Source organism: Mesocricetus auratus, unplaced genomic scaffold (assembly GCF_017639785.1).
Source record: "Mesocricetus auratus isolate SY011 unplaced genomic scaffold, BCM_Maur_2.0 Super-Scaffold_100007, whole genome shotgun sequence".
NCBI classification, from domain to species: domain Eukaryota; kingdom Metazoa; phylum Chordata; class Mammalia; order Rodentia; family Cricetidae; genus Mesocricetus; species Mesocricetus auratus.
Window position 1 is genome coordinate 83,979,487 of NW_024429191.1, and position 8,162 is coordinate 83,987,648.

The 8,162-nt window shown below is 49.7% G+C and overlaps 1 protein-coding gene across 2 annotated transcripts in view; it reads right to left on the reverse strand.

Annotated features, from left to right (window-relative positions):
* Positions 1–7,850, reverse strand: part of Tex2 (testis expressed 2) — a 100,672-nt gene extending 92,822 nt beyond the window's left edge. For both annotated transcript variants that reach the window (XM_005070008.4, XM_005070007.4), the window contains exon 1: positions 7,709–7,850. The gene's annotated coding sequence lies outside the window, so the exon portion shown is untranslated. The remainder of the gene's footprint in view (positions 1–7,708) is intronic.
* Between the last annotated feature and the right edge of the window lie 312 nt (positions 7,851–8,162).

An 8,162-nucleotide genomic window follows, 5' to 3' on the forward strand; every position in this document is an offset into this window, starting at 1 on the left:
ACAGGGAACCAGCAGCTCAGGGGTTCGGGGCTCATTGCCTAGGTTCAGGAGACACCACAGCATCAAATCCAACCTTCTGGAGTCTCTGAGACCAGCACTCAAGACCCTAAACCCCACCTGGTGGTTCTCCCTTCCACCACGTAATCAATGCACTAATGTGTACACTTACATTTGCTGCTCTGATTAGTTGTGCTGGGGGCTGGAGAGATGGCTCAACTCAGCCATTAAAGGCTAGACTCCCAACCAAAAATAAAAATTAGGCAAGCCTGGCAGTGTGGAGCATGTCTTTAATCTCAGCACTCAGGAGGCAGAGGCAGGCGGGATTTCTGTGAGTTCAAGGCCAGTCTGGTCTACAGGGTGAGTTCCAGGACAGTCTCCAAAGCAACAGAGAAGCCCAGTCTCAAAAAAAAAAAAAAATAATAATAATAGTCGTGCCGGGCTCTAGTTAATACCACGACTGGTGTTTCTGGTTTCAGTGTTTCTGTGGTGTTGATTAAACCCTGCTCCTTACACATGGTAGCACATTCCCAGCCAAGACTGAGGCTTGCACGGTCCAATATGACCACACAGAACTATTTAAACTGAAAGTACTTAAAATTTAATAAATTGAAGCTTCAGTTTCTCCATGGCTAATTACCACCTTCCAAATGGTCACACATACGGTAAGTGGCAACCATTAGTGAGAGCCCAGTACCAGAATATTCCTAATTTTACAGATGAACAATAGCCCACAGGAGCACTGCTAAAGTTATCTGTATGATAAATTTGAATTGCCCTTTAAAAATAAAAACAAAAACAGAAGTTTATCATTTATAACTCAATATGTGGACCAGGCTGGCCTCAAATTCATAGAAATCCTCCTGTCTCTGCCTCCTGAGTGCTCATATTATAGGCATACACCACTATGGCCATTTGGTCTCTCCTTTTTTCTTTTAAGATTTTATTTATTTATATTTTATGTATATGAGTATTTTGTTTGCAATATATGTGCACCATTTGCATGCCTAGTATAGGCAGATGCTAGAAGAGGGTTCTGGATCCTCTGGAACTGGAGTTACAGACAGTTGTGAGTCACCTGTTGTTCTGGGAACTGAACCCAGGTCCTCTGCCATAGCAACTGCTCTTAACCCAGAGTCATCTCTCCAGCCCTTTACTCATCACAGCCCAGGCTACAAAGATTTCTATAGTGATATTTTGTTTGTAATCTAATAAATAAAGCGTACCTGAAGATCACACTGCAGAGCTAAACCACTAGGTAGCCACACATGTAGTTAAGATCTAAGCCACTAGTTAGGCACACACACACACACACACACACACTAAGCCACTAGTTAGCCACATACCTAAGTCACTACTTAGCCAGAGGACAGGCAGTGGTAGCCACACCTGGGCTACATGAGAATGAATCAGTCTAAAAGAGAAACAGGGCTCACACCTTTGATCCCAGCACTTGGGATGACTCTAAGTGCAGTCGCGGTGCAGTCTGAGGTTTGGTGGAGAACACTGCAATGTGCACTCACTCTGAGGACAAGATCACCCTCTTCGGTCTGAGCATTGGCAGAGGTAAAAACTCTCTAGCGGCTTGGCTGCTTTGCTTTTCTGATCTTCAGGCAAGCCTTATTTATTAAGATTACAAACAAAACATCACTACAGATTTCCAAGAACTTTTCATTTTGGATTGCGAATGTCAACACCAAGCATGCTGGACATTTCTTCTCCGGATCACAACTATCACATGAGTTTTCAGTTCAAAGATACACATGTGGAGTGACAAAGTCCACTAAGATGCTCCAGTGTGGAACCATCTGAGAAAGCGATGAGAAAAATGCAGCGCGCATGGCGAGAAATGGCAGCACGTGCCTCTAGTCCCAACACCGGGGAGGTGGAGGCAGGCAGATCGGGAGTTCAGACCTTGTTCGGCTATCCACAGATTTCCAGAACAACTTACAGCACTTAAGATCCCATTTCAAGCTGGGTGGTGGCAGTGGTGGTGGCGCACGCCTTTAATCCCAGAACTAGGAGGTAGGGGCAGGTGGATCTCTGTGAGTTCAAGGCCAACCTGTCTACAGAGTGACTATAAGGAAAAACTCTACCTCAAAAAACCAAAACAAACAAAACCCTATTTCAAAGGGGAAAAAGATTAGCAAATTCTTATTATTGAAGCTGCATGATGAGTACACAGGTTCTAGTATATTATCTTTTACATAGTATATTTAATTTTTCCAAGCCAAGAGGCTTTAAAAGAAAATTCAATGATACACGAATTTGGCCATTATGAACACTTTCTAGGAAAACATAAACTATCATATGGTTGGGTTTACAGTATTTTATTATTGACCATACCAAATCAAAGAACCAAAGCAGAGCCGGGCGTTGGTGGCGCACGCCTTTAATCCCAGCACTTGGGAGGCAGAGGCAGGTGGATCTCTGTGAGTTCCAGGCCAGCCTGGTCTACAGAGTGAGTTCCAGGACAGCCTCCAAAGCCACAGAGAAACCCTGTCTCGAAAAACCAAAAAAAAAAAAAAGAACCAAAGCAGTAGGACATTTTTTAAATTCTCTACTTTAAACCCAAATAATAAACATTAACATTTTTAGGAATACTGCTTTTAAAAAAAAAAGCATTGGGTGTAAGAATAGACCAAGAATTGGATGACAGCTGGGCCATTGTGGTGCATGTCTTTAATCCCAGCACTCCAGAGGTGTGGACTCTGAGTTCAAGGCCATCCTGGTCTACAGACCCAGTTCCAGAACAGCCAGGGCCACACAAGAGAAACCTTGTCTCTAAGAAAACAAAAAGGAAGGAAGGAAGGGAGGGAGGGAGGGAGGGAGAAAGGAAGGAAGGAAGGAAGGAAGGAAGGAAGGAAGGAAGGAAGGAAGGAAGGAAGGAAGGAAGGAAGGGAACTGAATAAGAAAGTAAACCAGCTTAGGCAAGCTTTAAATAGCAAAGGAGAAACACCACTCTTTTAAAATGCAGATTGTGATTCTGATGGACACCTGCAGATACCAACCTTGGTGTTTGATCCTAAAACTTAAGGACCAAGGCCAGCAGTCACCCCTATGCCATGCTCAACTGTGAGGCTAGGCTAGGGAGGTGCCTGGTGTCTCAGTGCAATAATCTCCTTGGAGACAGCTCTCAGAACCAACACTCAGGGAAATCTAGCAGACAGAGGTTACTTCATTGCTTCAAAGCCCACCTGGGTCTCCCATCCGTGAGATCCTACCAGAAGTCATGTTCCTCTCTCAGTAGCTCCATTTATGCTCAGTGACCTGCCACTGCCCTTGTTTACCAAAGAAAAACCCTTCCTCTCAAGGACTTAACTCCCTTCTAACCCTGGAGGGGTTGTTGTTAGTTATCCAAGTTGTCCCAAGTCACCCAGATTTGAACAGGTACAGGCCAGAAAGCTCTCACCTCAGAGGGAGGACTCTCCCTTTCAACCCGGAGAGCTCCCAGGGCTCAGGGCTTGAAAGGATGGGTGAGACTCACACGAGCATAACCACAGCACTCTTACCAGGAACAGCACAAGCCTGAGCTCTGATCTCTGCCATAAGCTCTTGACCTTGACCTGTGATCTCGGCATCATTATTTAACCTCTTCTCATTGCCTTTAATCCCAGCATTTAAAAGGCAGGGGTAGGAGGATCTCTCTGAGTTCAAAGACAGCTTGGTCTACTTAGTAAAATTCAGGACAGCCAGGACTACATTGAGAGACCCTGTATCACACCTACTCCTCCCCCCCAAAAAAACAAGCAAACAAACCCACAATGTTCTGAAATTTGAATCCGGTACAAGTTTAGACCCCGACTACAGCAATTCTCCATAAATAATAACCAGTCCAATTGTCATCGATTATTCGTTGTTTCCTACTTTACTTTTTGAGACAGGGTCTCTCTATGTAGTCTTGGCTATACTGGAACTTGCTATGTAGACCAGGCTGGCCTCGAACTCATAGACACCTGCCTGCCTCTGCTTCTGCCTCCCAAGTGTTGTTTTCTACTTTTCAAAACACTGACACACACACACACACACACACACACACACACACACACACCCCGACACCCCGAGTGAGACTCTGAAAGTCTTGACTGAGACTCTCAAATGATAGGACATGCCTGTAATCCCAGTACTCAACAAACAAAAGCACAAGGCCAGCCTGGGCTATGACACAAAACCAAAAAGTTCTGAATGAAGTAATTCCTTTCAACCACTGATACCTCCATTCCTTGGGTTCATAAGTTCAGGGACTCTGAGACTGTGCTGGGGCTGGAGGCAAGGGGACAAATAATTAAGAAAGGAAGTCCTCAATTTGTAAAAGACTTTGCCACTTAGAGAGTGATAAAGATGCACCCGGAATGCAGGGATAACAGGGGATATCTCCAGGCCTCCAGCCAGGCCTCGAGGTGCCAAGTGCAGGGTTCTGTTCACTCAAGAGCGTCTCCACACCCACGCCTTCTAGCGCCCCTCCCATTAGCAGAGTCTTATTTCACGTTACACCATCAAGACCACAAGGAGCTTGGAAAGGAACAAACCACAATCTCACTAACACCGAGTCACTTTAAAACTCCCGTGGAAGAATACAGTAGTGCGGGGTTCCAGTCTTTTTACATCAATCTTTATTTTTAACTGGGGGACTTAAAGGTGACAAAGAACTTAATGAATAGACAGGACAAAGGGAGCTGACTGGACATGGCTCATTAGTTCCTGAAAGTAATGCTTCTCATGGGGACAACAGTCCGATGAAGGACAGCGCTCCTGGCAAACTGGAAACTGGCCCTCTAGCTCGTGAGCCCGGTTCATGGATTACCATCGGGGCTCTGAGTGGCAGAGCTTACTGGATGATCCAAAAAAACAAAAGCAGAGTCACCTACAATTAACTGTTCACTCTGCCATTTGACAGCATCAGTTGTTATGGGGGTTCACTATATGCCAAACACATGAGCGACCTCATTTAACCCTCCTTATAACTTCCTGTAAATACTGTACTACCATCATCCATCTAACCCAAGACCACACTGACTGTAAGACACGCCAGTACTTTATCCAGCAAAACACATTTCATGTGCCACTGTAAGACTCCATAAGTCTTCAGATGATTGTTGATAGGAACGAGAAGATAATACAGACTGCACTCTTAGTATTGCTACACCATGAGTACTGTGTCTACGGGTAAAGAGACTAGGGTACACAAAGACAGCAATACCCCAAGGTCACAGAGCTGGCTAGCAGACGCACGGAGGTGAATTCCCAGGAAGCTTGACTACCTTTCCCCCGGAGTCCTTAGGGTTCCCCCAAAACTGCACCAGGCAGAGAGGCAGGACACAGCTGCTGATGGTTCACTACACAGCACAGAGCTCACGAGCTGAGTCTGACCTGGCGTACGGACGCCACTCTAGAGCAACTCTCATAAACCCCACCTGGCTCCCAGGAAAGGTACAATGGCAAAGCACACCTTGGGATCAGACAGCCCCACATTGAAGGTCCCGCTCTGTGCCCAGGGAGCTTGCAGCCCCGGTAAGTCACGGAACAACACTGAGCCCCTCCCTCCTCCTCCTCCTCCTCCTCCTCCTCCTCCTCCTCCTCCTCCTCCTCCAGAGAAACAGGCGATTGCGAGGCGGTGGTGGTGGCACACCTTTAGTCCCAGCAATCGGGAGGCAGAGGCAGGAGGATCTCTGTGAGTTCGAGGCCAGCCTGGTCTACAGAGCAGTTCCAGGACAGGCTCCAAAACAATACAGAGAAACCCTGATTCAAAAAAACAAAAGCCAGAAAAACAGGCCACCATCCTGCCATCGGAGGCTGCTGCAAGACAAGCCTGGGATGTGGTAGGTGAAGAGCTAGGACCTGAAAAACCATCTTTTCAGTGGCAGTCAACTTCCGCTTTGGGATAGAGTCCAAGGAACCCAACATCCCACGCCCTCAACAACTCCTAAGTGGGACCCTTAGAAGATACTGAGTCAAACAGGTGAACTTCTTTTTGTTAATTCACCTAATTTTTTTTATGTGCATTAGTGTTTTTGCCATGGATTTCAGGTCCTCTGGAACTGGACACTTACGAGGTGCATTGGAGGTGGTGGGAATTGAACCTGGCTCTTCTGGAAGTCAGTGCTTTTAACCGATAAGCCATCTCGACAGCCCAAGAAAGGTTAAGTGAACCACCTCAGCCCGGCTGCAAACCACTCTTCAACTTGCCCTTCGTCCTCCCCGTCCTTGGACTACCAATCAGTGAACTTCGTTACTGCCACGCTCTGGTCTGGATCCCTTGCTCATCTCCTCTCCCGAAGATAAATGTGTGGAAGTGCAGTCCCCCAGAGCCCTCCACTACCCCTCTCCAAGTTTTCATTTCCACTCCCAGAGGAGCTCGGGTAGCAAAGACACCAGCAAAACTGACTCTGTGCCCTCGGCCTCCAGAGGTTCGCCTGTTTTGAAGACTCTGAAAAGGTACTGAATCCCTTTAAGGGTTGGGAAAAGCTAATAGGAACGACGGTTTCACCAGACCGGGACAAGATAAGCTTTCCCTGCAAGTCATCCCAATACGAAACTCAAACCCAGGTCACTCAAACTCCTTCCCCAAGGGCCAAAGATCACCTGTCCCTCCGTTCTTCCTTATTATTTCACACATAAAAGTCATTGTTTCTCTTCGAGTTTAATCTGGCTCTTGAGATGCCTGCTCTATATCCTTCGAGGAGACTAATCAAAAGACTATGCCTCTCAACCAAGCGCTGGGCAAGGGTGTCAAGACATGTAGACCTCACACTGGGACAGGGCTCATGGATGCCACACGTCTTCAACTCTAAAGTACTCCTTGCACAGTATCTATGAAATCTAATGACAAAGTGCTCCTTAGCTCTGGGGAAAAGAAAAAAAAAAAAAGAGAGAGAGCGAGGGTGTTTAACAGACTTTGCCCTTAAATTTAATGCCGTGTAACCATAACAACCGATGGTTTAGGTATCCAACAACCCACTGAGGGGCTAAGTTTTCCAAAAAATCGCTCTCAGTGGGGGGGAAAACTCCCCTGCACTAACTCCCGCGCGGAGTCGGAGCTCCGGAGTGGCGTGTGGTGCAATGGAGCCGGCGGTTCCCGTCCCCGCTACGGTCCCCGGGTCTCCGCCACCATCATCCCCGCGCTCCCAGCGGGGCAGCTGGCGTTAGGCCTCAGCCCAATGTCACTTGTTAACCTTCCGACCTCCCCGGGTTTCAGTATGCGGCCGCCTCCCTTCTAAAGCTCACGAATCACCCCCTCGGTCCCCGGCGTCCGCCAGGAGTTGCAGAAAAAACAAGCGAGGCACCGACACAGCCGCTGACAGATTCGCGCAAAAGTAACCGCGCTTCTCCACTCCCAAGCTTCTCCCACGGTGGCCGAGGGGGCGGCGGGAAGCCGAGGCCCCACGCACAGAAGTGACAAGTGTTTTCCTTCAGCGAGCGTGTGGATGCTGCTTCCCGGGACTGACGCCGAGCCGGGGGACTGGGACCCGCAGGCTGCACCTCCGGCCCCGGGGCGACCCCGCCCCACCCGGCCACCACGCAGGGAGGGGGATCTCCCAGGGCCACCCGTGCCGGCGTCCTGAGCCGCGGCAGCGTGGAAGGGGCTGAACCGAGCCTCGCTGCGCCAACGGCTGCGGGAGCTGCAGGTGCCCCGGCGCCGGGCCACCCCAGCCCAGGGCCTGCTCCGCCCGACGCTCCCTGCGCCGCCCCACCTGGCCCCGGACGCGCTCACCCTGGATCCACTGGCTGCCTCATCCTACTGCGCCGGCGCCCGTGCTCTGCGGCCGCCGAGGTTCCAGCTCCGGCTCCAGCTCGGGCTCTGGCTGGGGCCGCGGTGCTGCCGCCCGCCCGCCCCCGGGCACCGGCCGCCCCGCCCCGCCGGCGGACCCGCCCCGCAGCCGCGGCCCCCACCGCCAACCACAGGGCGGAGGGGGCGGAGCCAGCCACGCACCAGACACTACCAATCCAGCCAGTGCCGAGCACCTGAGAGAGACTGCGGGGATCGACCGGCGATTGGCAGGGCTGTTAAAGGGGCTGCGGCGCAGCGGACTGAGGCGAAGGGACAGCCCCAAGGTGCAGCGAGTTACCTGGCGGAGTCCCAATGGGAGGAGCAAGAGTTTTCTCTCCCAATAAGGCTGAGGCGCTTACCCCAGTTTTTTGCATTTCTTAATTTCCTCTTCCTGTAA